General features: G+C 39.8%; 1 long non-coding RNA gene and 1 pseudogene across 2 annotated transcripts in view; one reads left to right on the forward strand and one right to left on the reverse strand.

The window, feature by feature from the left end:
* Positions 1-19,768, reverse strand: part of LOC131755486 (uncharacterized) — a 50,265-nt gene that overhangs the window by 30,029 nt on the left and 468 nt on the right. For both annotated transcript variants that reach the window (XR_010840353.1, XR_010840354.1), the window contains exons 2-6: positions 18,501-18,577; positions 17,400-17,526; positions 13,860-13,983; positions 7,332-7,491; positions 4,981-5,027 (exon numbers count right to left, since the gene is read on the reverse strand). This is a non-coding gene — a long non-coding RNA (uncharacterized lncRNA). The remainder of the gene's footprint in view (positions 1-4,980; positions 5,028-7,331; positions 7,492-13,859; positions 13,984-17,399; positions 17,527-18,500; positions 18,578-19,768) is intronic.
* On the forward strand, positions 7,995-8,663 carry LOC131755477 (RING finger protein 11-like; annotated as a pseudogene).

Raw genomic sequence — 19,768 nt, forward strand, 5'->3', positions numbered from 1 at the left:
CCAGTCCCCACCGGAGCTCCAAACCCCATTTCTATTCCAAGACTGCAGGAAGCACCAAATTCAATGGAGGCAACCCAATGTTCCTGAGCCAGTAATGTCAACGCCCATCGAACAAGAGCAGAGGCCAGAGCAGGCGGCCATGAAGAGGCGGCTCAACAAGAACGTGAGAATGCTGCCAAATACATCTCTCTGGGGAAACTGATATTTTTCACTAAGAGGGAAAAAGAATTGGAAATTGCTGACTACTACGGATACGTACAGTAAGAGCTGCTAGGATTGTTGGTGACACCTTGGGTACCAGCTGTTCTTCCATATATAGATAAGATAGGTATAAATTTCTCTAGTTATTTTGATATATTTAAAAACAATAAAACTGAAGAAATGAATGTAATAGGATTAATAGATGAGTAATAAACCTTTTGAATTTTGAGATGCTGCTAACTGTGACGTGTATGTTTTTGATGGGGTTGGAATCAAAGTCTGCATGTGAAAGGAAGGACTGAAAGTTGGATGGGAGAAGGAAAGAAATGGGAGGAAAGGGGTAAAAACTGAGGAAAGAGGAAGGAACTTGGCCCAGGGCTAGGAAGGCCAAAAGAGATTTATGGATTTATGAAAGGAAGCAGGAGTGAGGATGAAATGGCAGAAGTAAAAAGCAGGGTCAGAGGTCAGGGTTGAAAGAACAAAATTTGAGTAGAGTTGAAGATGACAGAAGATGAGTCTAGGTTTCCTAGGAGAAACAGAAAAAGTCTCTTGGGGAGGTTGGCCTTAAGTCTCACAACCACCAGATAGGTATGTATGGAAAGAAGAGGTTCAGGACACATCTCTGAAAGGTTTGAGTTGCCTTATGCAGCTGTGACTATAGTGGAGGAATAGGGAAATCTACCAGAGAAGTGGCTCGGGCTCCGAGTTATCCTAGGGGCAGCTGACGACAGGGGCAGAGCCAAGGGAACTGCTGCATCAGGAGGCCCACCAGTAGGGCCTGGTATGTACATCACCATGTACTCAACACCTAAGCACCAGGGCAGCCAATGCACTACTCAGTTAATCCTGGCAACAACAGGCAAGGTCAGTATTCCTGTGCCACTTCACTTAGAGAGGTGCAGCAGAGGGCTGAGGTCACATCGCATGTGGAGGTACAAGGCCTCAATTGGAGGCCCAAATGCCTCCGAAGTCCTCAGTATTTGCAAGTGCCCGCAGGTGGCCAACCTGGCTTTCAGAGCACAGCATCCTGAGGTTACTGGTGGATGAGATTAAACTTCTGGACGGGCCTAAATATTAAGTTGAGGGGCTTCCTCCATGGACCAGGGCACGTGCTGCCTTCTGTGAACATCACCATCAGCTGAAACGCACGAGAACAATGCGAGGGAAGCGGCCACTCTCACGGGTGAGAGTGGTGGGGGCACACACACTGGGCAGCCGCTCCAACAGCCACAGGAGGCAGGCGCCCAGTGCTTCAGGGGCTCCCTGGGAGGCCTCGTGGGGCAGCTCGAGGGAGTGAGGGTGGGAGAGAGCGGCAGGGGTGGGCGTCAAAAGGAATGCAGTGGGGAGAAGGGAGAGATGGTGACAGTGGATAGGAACTATGGGAAATCTGGCAATTTTCATTTTCAAAATTATTTTTCTGAGATGTCATTCACATGCCGTAAAATTCACCTGCGGAAACTGCAAATTCAGTGTCATTTCGTACATTCACAAGCCTATGCAACCATCAGCGTCATCTAACCCATCACGTTTTTATCACCGGAAAAACAATCCCCCGTAACCATCAGCAGGCCCTCTTCATCCCCTCCTCCTTCAGTCCCTGCAACCATTCATTTGCTTTCTGTCACTACGGTTTTGCCTTTTCTGGACATTTCATGAAATAATACACATATGACCACTGTGTTTGGCTTCTTTCAATTAGCATAATGTTTTCAAGTTCGTCCATGTCGTAGCATGTGTCAGTACTTCATTCCTTTTCATGACTGTATAATATTTCACATATACACCCCATTTAAAAAATCCATTCCTGCACTGATGGGCATTTGGGGTTTTTACCTAATAATCTCCATTTGTTGAGAGTTTATTCTGTGGCAGGCAGCACCAGGTTAAGTTACTGACCTTATTTCACAGATAAAGAGGCTTGGAGAGTGTGAAGAGTTTGCCCAGGATTAAGAGCTAGCAATTTGGGGAACTGGGGTTTGAACTCAGCGAACTTCAGAGGTAACAGATTCACATGACAGAACATTAGAAAAGGAACACAAGACAATTCAATGAAAAGTCACCCTTTTTCCCACTTTCCCCAGCCACACATTTCCCTCCTCAGAGACAACTGCTTTTGTCATGCTGTGGATCCTTCCAGAGAAATATTTATACCCCAACATGTATGTATCACAATTGATTGACTAATCTGTCCCACTGATTTTAGTATATGTGCTGCCGAAGCGAGCACTGTCCCACTGATTTTAAATGTCACTTTTATGGTATAATAGATTCTTATACCTATTTATATTACTCTTTTCAGTGCTGTCCTGACTCTTTTTTGCCTATCTTTTATCTTTGCCATTTCTCTAAAAATTTTTTTACCTTCTTTTTGATTTAAAAAAAATTCCTTTTCTTCTTTGTTTCTCTTAAGGCTTTATGCATTATGTTCATTCAATCGTATTATTTAATTTAATTTATTTAATTAATTTATTTATTTATTTTTGGCAGTGTCGAGTATTAGGTGCAGCACGCAGGCTGTTCGTTGCAGTGCATGGTCTCTTCCTTGCGGCTAGTGGGCTCTCTACTTGTGGCGCGTGGGCTCCAGAGCACATGGGCTCAGGAGTTGCGGCGTGCGGGCTTAGTTGCCCTGCAGCATGTGGGATCTCAGTTCCCCAACCAGGGATCGAACGTGCATTCCCTGCACTGGAAGGCAGATTTTTAACCACTGGACAACCAGGGAAGTACCCACTCTTGTATTATTTTAAATTTAGTCCTCATTTCTGAAATTTTTTCTTTTATTTTGAATTCTGTCCTGAGTTCTATCATCTTACCTAATTCTGGTTTATGCTGCACTTTCATCTTTTTTTTATTATGGTAAAATACACATAAAACGAAATGTAGTATTTCAACCATTTTCAAGTATACAATTCAGTGCCATTAAATACATTCACAATGCTGTGCAAACATCACCACTCTCCAAATTCAAAATAATTATGTCAAAGAAGATTGAGCAGGACCTCAGAAGGATGGAGGCAGCCGCATAGTCTCTGAATCTCTCCAAACCCTTACATGGAAGAAGATCAACTAAAACCAAACACCCAAAGGTGGCATTTATCAGCATTTACCATTTCCAGAACTTATTCACCATCCCCAACAGAGACTCTATAGCTATTAAACAATAACTTCCCATTCCCTCCTCAATCCATGTTCTTTCAACTTTTGCATTCTTTTCCCTAACATCTTTTAAAAGCCCACTGTGAAATACCAGGTTACAGTTTTGATCTGGTTTGTGGACCTGTCTTTTCCAACTTGATTTTATTGTCTGAAGAGATGCTATTCTGCTCCTTATTCTCTTTTCTTTCACTACGTCTGTACGGGATTTGATCCCAATCCATTTCTGTGATTGATTTTTGGATGAAAAGAAGTTTTAAAGCACTTTGAAATGGAGGTGCGAGGCCATGTGGAAACACGTTCTTCATGGCTGTTTCATCAGTGCTTCACTTATACTGTTTTGGAATAACTGTTTTCTAGGAGGCACAAACCAGTGGGCTTTTTCATTGGACAGAGTGCAGAGAAAGGACCCCACGAAAGCTGATCACCTTAGCAAAAATGATGTAGTTATGATTTCACCCAAGATTGGTCACAAATCAGCCTGGGAAACTCAATGAACCAGAGACAAGGTATAATGCCGTCTCTCCTTCTCTCTGCCTCAGCTCTCAAGGATTGGTCACCTACATGTTAGCAGTAATTATTATTTGGTTTCTGTTCATAATTACCATCAGAAGACACAGCACTTATGGGCCCAATTACACAGCCCAGCTACACACCGTTCTTCTTCACTTTGGCTTCCTGCCCACCAGCAGGAACCTGATTTATATTTGTTCTCCCTTCACCACAGCCCAGGAATTTTTGTGACTGACTCTCAGTCTCACCAGAATCTGTAGCTCTCACTCGGCCCCAACATCCCACCCCATCATTTGCTCCCTGAAGTGTACTCTAGAAATTTAGGTAAACTGGATATTTTACCATTGTTCACCATCTCTTGTGAAACCAAAAGAAGAGCAGCTTTCTGATGGAACAACGCAGAACTTGTAAAGATAAAACACCAGTCTGCACGAGACAGGGAAGAAGAGAATGATGGAAATACTTTCTGGAAAACTAATTTTACATGATGTTTTGTTTGTTCCTGGTAAATAAATTGAAATCTTCTAAATATTCAAACAAAACCTAAACCACTAAATTCAATAATACAGGAATATAACTTTTTAAAAAAATTTCTTTGTCTGCACAGCATGTGGGACCTTAGCTCCCCAACTAGGGATTGAACCCACGCCTGCTGCACTGGAAGTGCAGAGTCTGAACCACTGGACCACCAGGGAAGTCCCAGGAATAAATCTTTTAAAGGAGAAGTTATAAATCCCTTGCTTATATGAACTGGAGATTTTTAGTAAGAAGTCATGTATTTTAAATGACTTGGAGCTTTAAAGAAAGGAAGGAAGGAAGGAAGAAAGAAAAAGGGACTTTCTTGGTGGTGCAGTGGATATAATATCAAAACTCAGTAAATTAATTTAAAAAATTTAAGAAAGAAAAACAAGCTGAAATCCACTGACTAATTATTCAGGCTGTTATATCTCGCTTTTTCCAGATACATTCCTTTATCAACTTTTGATAAAAGGTTATGCTATGTCAGGACAAATGAATTACAAACTTTTCTCTTTTTCCAAAATTTGAGAAATTCTCCTACACTTCTACCTTCATATTTTATAAAAAGGGAAAAGTAGTGACAACCCTGATACTTACATTCAATTGCATCATCTGGCCACATGCCTTCTACATCAATCAAATATCTACAAAACAACAAAATTCAAGTCATTTGTAAATAAAAAGAAAAGAAAATCAAGTTTTTGCAAAAATGGTCCAATTTCGCTTACAAATATAGATATAAAAATCCTAAGAAAATATCAGCACATCTAATCAATAATTATTAAAGAATGATATATACCATGACTACAAAAAGGCTTTATTCCAAGGATGCAAGGATAATGCAACTTTAGACAATCTATTAATATAATTATTTACATTAATACAACAATTTAATTAATAAATGAAAGAGAATAAAATACAGGACCAAACTGGCAGATGTTAAAAAGTTATCTGATAACATACAACAGTCAGTTTCGGTCAAAATGCTTTGTACACTCAAAACAGGAGACTTAATATGACAGAGTATTCATCACGAACCAACAAATAACAAAAGACAAATTAGGATCAAGATTAACATCATATCTAAAAAACCCTAGCTAACCAACCATAGGAGCCAGAAGCTTAGGAATCACCGTCACTGACAGATATTTCTCCCTCACCCTCACCGTCAACCCACCACCAGTGCTAACAGTGATACTGCCTACATACCTCTAGCATCAGTCCACAACTTTACACCAAAATGACCACCATACGCTGGTCCAAGCCACCATTATGCCCAATTTCTACAAAAGTCTCCTAACTTGTTTCCTCGCTTCCACTCTTTTTCCCCGCAGTGTATTCTCCACTCGGTAGCAAAACGACAGGTTGAAAGTGCAATTGGGTATGTTCCACACACTCACCTTCCACAAGAAAGTTCAATGGTTTTCTATTCCTCTTAAAAGTCTGAAACCTTAAACATAAGCCTGCACGATCGAGCTCCTACCCACACTTGCAGCTCCATCATCATGACATGCTCCCCCAACAGCCCCACCATCCCGGCCAGTTCCTCCCACACAGCATATGCTTTCCTCTTATAGGGTCTTGTGCTATTCCTTATGCTCAGAAATCTCTCCCCAACGTCCCTATCTGGTTAATACCGACTCATCCTTCAGATATCAGCTGAAACATCCCTGAATAAACCTTCTCTAAACTCCATGATGAGATCAAATGCTCCCTAAAATATGCTCTCATGGTACCATGTCCCTCTCCTTGGCACTTGTCAGAGTTGTAATTCGACATGCAGAGTATGATTCTTGACTATCTAGTCCCTCTCTGCACTGTTAGAATTCACAAAGGGCAGGTCAAGTATCTTCACTCACAAAATTTCACAAGTCGTTTTGCTAGCACCCAGCACAGTGCTTAACATAACAGATGCTCAATAAGTATTTCCTGCATGAACAACCATAAGCTGGTACAGGGTAGCAACATCCACAAAAGGCATAAGGGCATAAACTCTTTGATGCAGAAGTCCAATTCTGAGTGAAGTTAACTGAGACAAAGCATATATATTCAAAGATGTTCACACAGGAATGTTCACTAATTTGACATTTTATAATATCAAAAACTTCTGACTTTTATATGTTCATCAATAAGCAAAGGAACAATGCAGCCTTAAAAAATAAATAAATGAGACCTAATGAAACTTAAAAGCTTTTGCACAGCAGAGGAAACTATGAACAAGACCACAAGACAACCCTCAGAATGGGAGAAAATATTTGCAAATGAATCAACAAAGGAATAATCTCCCAAATATATAAATAGGTCATGCAGCTCACTATTAAAAAAACAAACAACCCAATCAAAAAATGGGCCGAAGACCTAAATAGACATTTCTTCAAAGAAGACATACAGATGGCCAAGAGGCACATGAAAAGCTGCTCAAAATCACTCATTATTAAAGTAATGCAAATCAAAAATACAATGAGGGGCTTCCCTGGTGGCGCAGTGGTTGAGAATCCGCCTGCCGATGCAGGGGTCACGGGTTCGTGCCCTGGTCCGGGAAGATCCCACATGCCGCGGAGCAACTAAGCCCGTGAGCCATGGCCGCTGAGCCTGCGCGTCCGGAGCCTGTGCTCCGCAACGGGAGAGGCCACAGCAGTGAGAGGCCCGCATACAGCAAAAAAAAAAAAAAAAAAAAAAAAAAAAAAAAAAAAAAAAATACAATGAGGTATCACCTCACACCGGTTAGAATGGGCATCGTCAGAAAATCTACAAACAACAAATGCTGGTGAGGGTGTGAGGAAAGGGAACCCTCTTGCACTGCTGGTGGGAATGTAATCTGATACAGCCACTATGGAGAACAGTATGGAGGTTCCTTAAAAACTAAAAATAGAATTACCATATGATCCAGCAATCCCACTACTGGGCATATACCCAGAGAAAACCATAATTCAAAAAGACATATGCACCTGAAAAAGAACGAAATTGGGGCTTCCCTGGTGGCGCAGTGGTTGAGAATCCGCCTGCCGATGCAGGAGACATGGGTTCGTGCCCCAGTCTGGGAGGATCCCTGATGCGCAGAGCGGCTGGGCCTGTGAGCCATGGCGGCTGAGTCTTTGCGTCCGAAGCCTGTGCTCCGCAACGGGACAGGACACAACAGTGAGAGGCCCGCGTACCACAAAAAAAAAGAGAATGAAATTGGGTCATTTGTAGAGATGTGGATGGACCTAGAGACTGTCATACAGAGTGAAGTAAGTCAGAAAGAGAAAAAAAATATTGTATATTAATGCATATATGTGGAATCTAGAAAAATGGTACAGGTGAACCGGTTTGCAAGGCAGAAAAGAGACTCAGATGTAGAGAACAAACGTATGGACACCAAGGGGGGAAAGTGGGGCAGGGCGGGGGTCGGTGGTGGTGAGATGAAATGGGAGATTGGGATTGACATATATACACTAATATGTATAAAATAGATAACTAATAAGAACCTGCTGTATAAAAAATAAATAAGTTTTAAAAATTCAAAAATAAATAAATAAAATTAATTAGTTAATTAATTATTTTTAAAAAAGAATGAGGTTGGAAGACTGTCAAAACAGCACACAACAGATCACACACTCAAGCCCCGGAAGATGGGGAACTGCCTTAATTCCCCCACTTCGGATCACATCTCCATGCCTCACAAGTCTCAGTCTGACTGGGCTAGCTTTGGCAAGGGGACGGAGCTGGATCAGGAGCCGCTACTGCCATATCTGGATCAAGTTCCAGTTTGGGTCTATCATCCAACACCTAGCCAGACATGCCCAGCCACTCAGATGAGAGGAACAAATTAGGATAGCTCAAAGAATAGGCCTCAAACAGCATCAGCCTGAAGGAGTTTATGACCCTGGAAGAAATGGATCAGAAGAAAGGATCCGGGGGACTTCCCTGGTGGTGCAGTGGGTAAAGACTCCACACTCCCAAGCAGGGGGCCCGGGTTCATTCCCTGGTCAGGGAACTAGATCCCACATGCATGCCGCAACTAAGAGTTTGCATGCCACAACTAAGGAGCCCACCGGCTGCAAGTAAGACACGGTGCAAACCAATAAATTAATTAATTAAATAAAACAAATATTTTTAAAAAAGATCTGGGAGTGTTGGATCTGTATGATGGACTTTGTTTATGCAAACCCAATTTGATTACTGCTGTGTATGCAGATCACCTGGGCTGTACAGGTGACTGGCTGATGAGACCCTTCACGTGCCCCTCCTGCATGGAGACAGTTGATGCAGCACTGCTTCTGTCCTACGAGACTAACTGAGCCAGTGTCTCTCACCTGACTTCAAGTGAACCATCATTTGTGGTGGTTTTGGTCTTTTGTCGTTGAGCCCAAGGAGCCACGGATTGGGAATTAAGATCATGCATGAAAGTTTCCTAAAAATTCCTGAATGGTTGCAGATGTTGGGGAAAAGTATGTGATCTTTTAGAAATTTAGGGGGAAAAGTAGGATGCTATTTCTATGTAAAGCCTTCACCCAGTGTTTAAAAATATAATTGTATTTAGATCTTGTTATTGCTCCAGTACATAGGAATTGTGTAAAGTGTTACAGCAGCTACATATGTTTCACTTCTGTGTCGAAGATTAGGATAAAGATAGTGGTTGTTTTTCCTAAGTGAGATAACTTTCTTCTTCCCCCTACCCAAATTCTTTTCTGAAGTTACTGGCATTTGGGTCAAGGTTTTATTTAAAGCTACAGTTTACAACACTGGCACAAAAAAACTAGTTTTAAGCTTGTTTGCATAGTTCTTTATTTTTAGAATAAATATAGAGCATTTATTTTTTACTTTATAGGAACTCCACAAGTTAAGGTCCCATTGTTCTTTGGCTGTGATTGTTGTTACTATTGAGGTTGCTGTTTTCTGTCTTTGCTGGTTCTTTCTAATCTACCATTTGCCATTATTGGCACATAATCATCTCAGGGTCACAAGATGGCTGCTGTAAAACCAAGAATCATATTCTCAGAAAACAAGGAGTGAGCAGAAAAAGAGCCTGAATGCTCATTTACCTAATGCATATTATTTATCTTTTTTCAGAGAAAAATATCATTCTCATAAGCACAATAACAGCCTTCCCCTAATTACTCATTTGCCAAAACAGATTGATATGACCATTCATAAGACAATTCATGGCAAAGAGGGATAGGATAATGATTGTCTCAGCCTAACAAGGATTTATCCACTAAAGCTGAATGCTTCACTCCTCAAAAAATCATAAAGTTCTATGAGCAAGGAAGAACTACTAAGGAACTGTTAAGTAAACCATTCAGAATTGTTTGTCCAAGACCATATGATTCTTTTTTTCCATTGGAAATGGAATTCATTTCCTTAGGTCTTCTTAAATAGTGTACTCTTACTGTTGGGGCTGGCTCTGTGCTTGAAAACCAGTTTATTTATAACCTGTTACAAGTGCGATATCCACTGGCAGTTAAGAAAGGCAGAATTCAAAGTGATCTCCTAGCTTGTAAGCAAACCGAGATTCATTGTCCCTCTTCTCATGAAAAAAATGAGTTAATGTTGTCGAGAAACCACCTCTAGTAAATTGGGGTTTAACATTACCCTTTCTTATGTGTTTCATCTAATCATTTTGGTTGTTAATATGGTGATAATTAAAAGTCAAGGTAAATTTTCCACATTAAGAATTCTGATTTATTGAGCTTGAATTATGCCACCATGCTTATGTAAAAATGAAAGAGGCACCATGGTTAAACTGAGAAAAGTTTCTCAGTTGTAACAATTTTGACTTATTCTTTCCTGTGACCTCCTTCCCTGTTGTCTTGAACCACAGCAGAAGGATACTGCATGTCTTCTTATTGTAGTGCTGAGCTTACTGAAGTCCTATAAAACATATCTCAGTCTCTGTTTCTTGGAAGGAAAGTCCTGCTAGTTGACTGACAATTCTAAGCAGGGAGAATTAAGATAAATGTGTTTCACCTTTTGCACACAAATGCAGAATTTGTATAATCACGACTTCACAGTTGTGATCTCAAAAAAGAAGGAATTTCTCCTTTATATTTTTCTTGCAATTAAGGTAAGAACACTCTGAATCTCTAAGCTTCTGAAGTGTTAGAAGTAGAGATGGTCTAGGAAAGATGGAGTTGTAATGTTTTACCCATTTAGCATGTGTGTATTTTTCCTTATGTACTCGAAGGTGACATATTTGTTCAGCTCAGTGATACTACAGCTAAAAAAATCATTCATTAGTACACGGAGAAGGAATCTCAACCTAAAAAATCAGAAGTGTTTCTTATTATTTTATATTGAGTTGAATATTTTACTCTTAACACACTTCTACATACAAAACACAAGTCTCTTGAAGGATTCTTCATAAGTTCATTATACAAGAATTTAGTATGTCATAAGCAGTTACAGATTTGACATTTAATTGTAATAGTATGCATGTTGGTTAAGTTTCTTACGACCCCATGATGAGTTTGAGAAAAACTGAAAGAATTAGAATATCTGGTTCTATTAAATTGTTACATGTATCTTGCTGAAATTTTTGTTCATTAATTTATATCCAACTACATAAAGCAAATCTGGAGGGAAAAATAATAATTAATAAATAAGAATGACATCTCCAAATATTTTCCTAGGAAGCTGTCCACCATATATTAAATTATAAACCAAAATGTCTGAATACTATACCATTCAATCACATGTACAGTCAGTTCTGTATATCCAACGGTTCCATATCCTGCAGATATGGAAGGCCAATTATACTACACCATTTTACATACGGTAAAATGAGCATCTGAGGATTTTGGCATCCATGGGGAGTCCTAAAACCAATCCCCCTGCAGATACCAAGGGACCATCATATATGCTTACATCTGCATTTTTACATCTGAAAACATATGTGCTAAATTATTACTCGTGGCAGCCTCTGAGTAGGAGGCAAAATTGCCTTCCACTTCATACATTTCTCTGACTGCAGTTTTTGCATTCAGCTTACATTAGCTTACATTACTATTGTAAACAGAACAATCTAAACATGGTCTGCTTTTTTTTTTTTTTTTTTTTTTTTTTGCGGTATGCGGGCCTCTCACTGTTGTGGCCTCTCCCATTGCGGAGCACAGGCTCCGGATGCGCAGGCCTAGCAGCCATGGCTCACGGGCTTAGTTGCTCCGCGGCATGTGGGATCTTCCCGGACCAGGGCACGAACCCGTGTCCCCTGCATCGGCAGGCGGATTCTCAACCACTGCGCCACCAGGGAAGCCCCATGGTCTGCTTCTTGGGGTTGGCAACTCACCTGCAGATGAGGTAGCCAGTCCTGTTTAAACCATGGGTACAGTGGACACCAATAAGTCTGTCTATAAAACAGGTGTCCCTGATCACCTACCACATGCCCTCACCGCTTCATCATGTTGTGTTATTTTCCAATGAATTTAGCACCACTTGACACTCCATATATTTACTTATTTATTTATCTCTCTCCCCCACTAGAACGTAAAGTACGTAAGGGCAAGAACTTTGTTCTTTTCCTACTTCCTAGAACAGTGCATTCAACTTAGAAGGTGTTATACAAATATTTGCTGAAAATGAATGTATGAATTCTTTGCCCTTTCACACTACACTCTAGTCACACCAGAGGCTGCCCCTCCCGAGCACAAGTTCAAGCCCTGTGCCTTTAGTACCTTTTCCCAATACCTGGGCTGTCCTTTCCTCATTCAGGCAAAATCCTCTTCCCCCAAGCCCAGTTCAAATGATGTCTCCTTGGTCAGGCCTTCTCGATTTTTCCTCTATATTCCTGCTGCAGTTGAATCTTTTATTATAATTAACCTACTTTATAGTCACTACATGTTTACCTTCCTAGATAACTGTAAGTTGCTACTGAACAAAGACTTCTAGTCACCTCTGTATTCCCGTGCCCTAACAACAAACCTATAAGCCTCTCGGTGTTTACTAAAACAATTTATTTTCGGAGTCTCTACCAATTCTAGGGAGTGGATAGTAGAGTCTCCTCCTCTTTATCAGTGAGCCTGGCATTTGTGGGAAGGGCTTAGAGCAGAGGAAACCACCAACGGATCATAACTAAGGTCCTGAGACTGCAGTGGCTGAGAGCATGGTGAAGTTAGCCCACTGCATGCAGAACACCCACACATGAGTCAGCATATGCAATGGACTACACTTGGTATAACATGTGCACAATCAAGGTTTACAAACGTGTTCTCAGGCACTCGTAAGGATCTTCTAGCCCACGCGGAACAGACAGAACACACACAAACGAGCCTGGAGGAAGTGAGAGGGCCAGCAGCTGCACCCTAACATCTTAAGGGGTAACATATCTGTGACTACAGTTTACACAAATCAGATAATTTGCCTCCTTTGTAGACACCCTGCTTATCACGGGCAAGGACAAGCCTCTCAAGTTTTAAAGCTAAAGTACAGGGAAGATCTGTGTATAGGTCTTAAGATGTTTAAGAGCTAGTACCTGCATTAAGCATCCAGGTTATAGAATGAAAATTTATCTTGAAATTCCAGTCTCTCCCTCTCTATCTCACCTCCTATCTCCTATCTTCCCACCTCCATCTCTATTCCTTCTCCCCTACTCCCTGTTTTATGTATATATGTCCATCATTTTATAAATACACGGAATACTTACTGTCTGTTAGATTTATTTAATAAAGTGCTCACTCCTCAGGCTAAATTTAGAAAGAGGACAAAATGAACACTTTCTCATGTGAGTCACTGGTGTTCCAAACACGAAAGATTCCTCAGTCTCAAAACACGGCAAACACCATGTTCCTTCTGACAGTTAGATGCTAGAAAAAGGCAAGTGGGTCCTTACAATTCAGACGCTATTAAGACCCACTAACAACAGAGTAGATCTTAAAGCGGAAACAAGAAAACACCAGCCTTTTAAGCTCTTCCTGTCTGAAGATACGTACAAGAGGTGGTAGTGTTCTCCCTCACTTGCACCCAAAGTTACAAAGCAGCAAAAATATCTTAAACGCATATGATGAGGAAGCCACTCTTCTGGTCCACTCTCTTTTGTTTTGCTTCTAGGGATCTGTCCCACTCTGAACCTTTGCTTTTTGTTTTCTCTTTAATATACGCTGAGAACCTGAGAGTCTTAACCTTTTCTTCCACCTCTCAACCAATAAATAGGACAAAAGAACATTTTAATCTTTTTTATGTATTTTCCATTCAAATGGAAAATACATACTTATCTCAAATGGAAGATATATACTTATCTCTTTTTTTTTTAAAAAAAGAGATAAGTAAGCTAGTTCAGTTCATATTTTTCACAAAAATCACTTTCCAAACTAAATTAAATTGTTTGTCACCATAAACAGGAAAAACACCATACTCTATTAGCACCATCAGACATTCCCACCTTAATGTTACCAAACACAACAGGCCTAATGCCAGAACTATTAAAAATGTTAAAAATCCCCAACCCCACTCAAAATGCATACCAAAGTTCAGGTAAAGAAGAAAAAACAGAAACAACTCACCATTATCGTTATTTTCTTTCATAAACCCATTAACAGCACATGGGAATTTAAAAATAGTGTCATCATTTGGCACCTGATGCCCAATTGCACAAATTCTTAAATAAGGACTAGTTTCTGGTAAGTCCTATAAGGCAAAACCATGCAAATATGTATTACATCATTTGTAATGAAAGAATAAATAATTAATCAGAGAAGGCAGAATAGAAACCAAGAGAGTACATTAAACTTAGTATGTCAGTCATTCTGATGAGAGACATTTTTTCCAAAGCTGCTTTAACCAGTAAGTATCACCTGATTTTCATTAAAACTGCAGAATGGACAGTTACTAGGCATGCAAAAGGAAAAGCAAATCTATGTGAATGATGAATGCACATGTAACTCAAAAGGATATAAACAGTTCTACCCACATTTATGTTCTATCTTACATTTCAAGGGCCACAAAGCGGCTGCGATTTAAGTAGAATAGTAAAATAGAGTCAGAAGACCTTGGATTCAAATTAGGAAATAGAGCAAATTTCAGGCATTGTTGAGAATTGGTATTCTCGGGATGGGAGAAAGTAGACTATCAATAGAAGACAGAAAAGGATAAATGAAAATTCTGTAGTTCTGAATTTAAATGGAAAGTAGCAGTATGAACCTATGACATATTTTATATTTAAAACAAACATACATATCTCCCAGCTCTGACCACTGAAAAAGTCTAGAAACAACTGATGTCATATCAAAAGGAATCAGGAGTCACTGAGAAGCTCCAACTAGCCAAAAACAGGGCCTCATTCAGAATAATAACTGTAACGGAGCCTACGGTGATATGAATAAATAAATTTTAAAAAATTGGTCACCACCACTGGAGGATATTTGTGAATCAATTATTTTGAAAACTGTTAAATAAAAGAAGAGGGCTTCCCTGGTGGCGCAGTGGTTGAGAGTCCGCCTGCCGATGCAGGGGACACGGGTTCGTGCCCCTGTCCGGGGAGATCCCACATGCCGCGGAGTGGCTAGGCCCGTGAGCCATGGCCGCTGAGCCTGTGTGTCCGGAGCCTGTGCTCCGCAATGGGAGGGACCACAAGTGAGAGGCCCATGTACCGGGAAAAAAAAAGAGAATCATGCCTCTACAACTGGGCAACCAAGTAGTTGATGAACGGAATCTTCTCCTGATAGAAATATACCCAGCTAATAAGTGAAAAAAGAACAACAGAATTCACCAGTTTTTGAAGCCTCAACTGAATTAATGGATGGAGGTATAAATCATCTGTGACTGCTAATATCACAGAAAGAGACAATTATATGTCTCCATGGAAGAACACATCACCACCTATGAAACTGTCTTGACAAAACAAAACATGCAAGCTTCATTCTGATCAACGACAAATTTACAGGAAATAAAAGGATTGAAGAATATGGTAACCACACATGAAGTGTAATTATCAAAATCTAGATGGGACAAATTACCTGGTTTCTTTAAATATAAAATTCAAGGAAGAAAAAAAAGTGAGAGACATGGAGGGAGAACCTATAGATTAAATAAGACTTCAGAGAGCTAAAAATCAACAGCAAAGTGTGGACCTTATTTGGATCTAATTCAAAATTCTTAAAAACATTTTTTGTGACATTTAGGAGACAACTGCCAATTTGAGCACTCACTGGGTATTTAATACTAAAAAATTATATTAAGGAATACAAGTCCTATATTTTAAATATACATACCAAATATGTATAGATGTAATTACATGTTGTCTCGGAGCTGCTTCAAGATACTATGGAATAGGGTGAAACAGGTGGGGGTATAGATAAAATGTGACAGCCATCAGTTGGTAAATATTAAAGCTGGATGAGTTCATGGGTATACAAGGAACATTCACAGTATTTTGTGTACTTTCGTATATGTTTAAAATTTGTGATAATTGTTTAAAAACAAGACGACACGGTAGAAAAGTTTGGCAGTTTCTCAAAGGTTAAATGTACAGCTACCATATGATCCAACAACTCTGCTACTACCTACACTGCATATCTAACAGAACTGAAAGCAGGGATTTGAACAAATAGCTGTACACCAATGATCAGAGCAGCATGATTCACAATAGCTACAAGGTGGAAACAACCCGTGTCAATCAACCAATGAATAACAAACTACATTATACACACAGTGGGATTTATTAAGCCCAAAAAGGAATGGCGTTTTGTTCCATGCTATAACATGGATTAACCTTGAAAACACTAGGTTTAGTGAAATAAGCCAGACATAGAAGGACAAGTATTGTACATTCAACTTACACGAGGTACCTAGAACAGGCAAATTCATACAGACAGAAAATGGAATAGAGGTGACTAAAGGCTGGTGGGAGGGAAAATGGGGTTGTTACTGTTTGGTGGTTACAGAGTTTTTGTTGAGGATGATGAAAAAGTTTGGGTTGTAGACAGTGGTGATGGTTACACAACACTGTGACTGTATTTAATGCCACTGAACTGCATATTTATAAATGGTTAAAATAAATAGGATTTACGTATATTTTACCACAATAAAAAAAGAGGGGGCTTCCCTGGTGGCGCAGTGGTTGAGAGTCTGCCTGCCGATGCGGGGGACGCGGGTTCCTGCCCCGGTCCGGGAGGATCCCACATGCCGCGGAGCGGCTGGGCCCGTGATCCATGGCTGCTAAGCCTGCGCGTCTGGAGCCTGTGCTCCGCAACGGGAGAGGCCACAACAGTGAGAGGCCCGCCTACCACAAAATATATATATATATAAAAATAAAAAAAATAATAAAAATGAGGAATAACTGATTTGAAATTTCAATTCTTCCTTTTCCAAGAGTCAGTTTCATCGTCTGCAAAATTAGTAACTGTAGTTGTCTATCCTCTGAGCTTAGTGCAGAGTAAGCACACAGTAGGAGATATCAGTACTACTTCCACTTCAACAGCAAAGGATTCTTGTGAAGATTAACTAAGTCAGTGGATATGAAACAACTTTCTAAATGGCAAACTGCTATACAAATATTAACAAACATTAGGTGTTACTCTCTCCCAAGGCCATGGAACAGGACAGAAGAAGGATAATTCCTTTGCACTGGCATGTCCTACATGGGCCAAGAGAATATATGGGTTTCTGTACTATATCAGAAGGTATTAGGAAAAGAAAGCATAAAACTTAGACAACAATTGTCTTTCACTGTGATGCTTAAACATACTCAGGTAACTGCTGAAAGTAAGTGCTAAAGACATAATGGACATACCATTCTTTCCTTTCAGGCTACTACTATTCTTACTAAAAGTTCACTTCATTTTCAAAATATAGAACATGGAAGCTTATAGAATTTCTTAAGCATATCTAGAGCCTACTGCCAAATACTATAGTTCAATTCATGCCTTTCATCTCATTTTGAAACAGGAATTAGAAATGTGTATTTAAGGAAAACACTAGCTTCCCTTTTTGAACCCATGAAAGAAGGCCAGGATTCACCTTACCATAAGATGATAAGCACTGAAATACTATGAATTATTACAGTATCAGAAAGAAGGTCATTTTCAATTAAGGGTTCCATTTACCTCTGGCTTGTAATAGCAGCGAGTATATGTTAAGTCAGCCCAAGTTCTTCACTCTATTCTTGGAGTTTGTAAAAAAAAGATCCAAGGGGGAAAAACATTATTCTGGAGCAAGATTCCTTTCAAAACTCTGTCAGAAAGAATAAAGTAAGAACGAACATGTGTTTAAAATCCTTTATTATATTATCCATTTATTCAAACCCTGTGATGCTAACATATGAGATTCAAAGTAAAGTTTCCTCCTCTGGAATTTACAAGCGGTATTTCAATCCTTTCCCCTAGAGAGATTAGACACAAAAAAATAAGCCCACTTCTAGACATTTATTTCTATGTTTGTTTATTTCATGTTAGTCTCCAAACCAGACTGTAAACTCCCAGAAGGCAGGGACCCCATCAATTTTGCCTACCACTGTATCGCCAGCTCCAAGCAGAGTGCCTGTAAATAGACACATAAATACTTCCTGAATATCTACCTATATGAAGGATGGCTTTCACTGCTAAATATTTTTTTATGTATTTGCCTTATTTATGTACTCTGTTCCATTGATCTGTTTGGTTATTCAAGTGCCAGCAACACACTTTTCTTTTTAAATTAGTAGACTACTTTTAGAGCAGTTTCAGATTCACAGAAAACTGAGTAAAAAGTACACAGTTCCCACTTATACCCTCTCTCCTTCACCCCACACAACCTTCCCCGTTATCGACGTGCCATACCAGTGTGCTTCATTTGTTAGAATTCGTGAACCAACACAGACACGTCATTATCAATCAAAGTCCATAGTTTATTGCATTCATGGTACAAGTAACTGACTATTTCTTTATTTCTAGTATAGTCATCCCCAAACATTTACATACTGAGATACATATTACTTTCTTAAAAAGTATTTTGTTCTTTATTTATAGTTAGGGCATTCCATTGGTTTTTTTTATATTAAATACAAAAGTAGGCTGTATTTATCTATGAATTCCATTTCTGGATAGTAAAGGAGGTATTAAAAAGTATTTGCTATAAAAAGGGAAAATGGACTACGACAGAGTTGAGAGCCAGGGCTCTATATGGTAAATTCAGATTTCTGGAAGCATATGGTATTAACTTTCGCTTACCTTTTTTAAAGGAACTTTGAAAGCAATGCAACGAGTCCCAGGGCATCCACTGTCCCACTGGGAGACAGTCTTTCCACCTAATAATATAGTTTTTGTTAGGCAAATTTTATCTTAGGCTGTCTCCCTGCATAGGATAAACGCTCCTTGAAAATGGAAATCATATCCCTCTATACTAGGTCTCTCTCCTCTTTCTGCTTTGCATTTTGCTGCTCCACTTATTCAACCCCACCTACTAATAACCTATACTTCCCTTGTTCCTGTTTTCCCATCTTGAAAACAGATAAAAGGCAACTAAACAATGCAAAGGTCTCAACAAATAAGGGATATCTAAAACCAGAGACGCCCACAACTTCTGTATCCCTGATAAAACCTAGCCCGGTGTTGACTTCTAAGGTATCATGAATGCATGCGTGTTGACTGAAATAGTTTAAACTCAATTCTTCCACTTCCCAGTTTATTTTTAGTCCTCATACAAAACCTGATAACAAAATTCCTTAATGCTAGGAATCACAGTGAAAACTAATATCTGAACTGACTTCTGTAAGATGAGTTAGAACTAAGGTTAATTCAGTGTGTCTGAAGCATAGAAAGTGAGGACAAAAGTGGCACAAGATGGTGCTAGAGAAGCAGAGAGGATTCTAGACCACGCAGAGACCTGAAGGTCAACAGTTGGTTTTCTATTCTCAAAAGAATGTTTTGGAGCGATGGTTATGAGCAATGCTCCAACTTGCTGTTAAGGTTTCTTGTGTGAAGAATGGACTGGAAGGAAACAAGAAATATGGACGCTAGTTAAGACCTAATTGCAACCGACAGGCAAGTTCAGTATTAGATGTTGAGGAAGAGTTGACAGATTCAAAAGAAATTCAGGAGATAAACTGAAGCGGGCTTTATGGGGTATGACATGGAGGAAAGGAAAATCTTCGGGAATTAAAGGGTTTACTGCACACATGAGCAAAGTCTCAAAATTAATCTTTTGCACGTACAGAGGTAGATCTCTCAAATGACACCGGTTAGGAAGCAACAGTACGCCCTTTATAATTCCTAGAGACAACACAGATCAACTGTTTCGATGGAAAATTTGGCGGTACCGGTGCGTTTTTTCACTCAAACTTACTTCCACTTCCTCTTACTCACATTTTCTGTGCCAAAACAACACAGCTTGAGGAATTGAAGGGGATTCTATTTTGGTAATTAAGGAGTGTCTGCAACACTGACAGCCCCATCTTCAAAAGCAGTCCCTCTGCATGTTACCCGAGGAGCAATGGCCA

The sequence above is a fragment of the Kogia breviceps genome, chromosome 4, assembly GCF_026419965.1.
Source record: "Kogia breviceps isolate mKogBre1 chromosome 4, mKogBre1 haplotype 1, whole genome shotgun sequence".
Lineage (NCBI taxonomy): Eukaryota > Metazoa > Chordata > Mammalia > Artiodactyla > Physeteridae > Kogia > Kogia breviceps.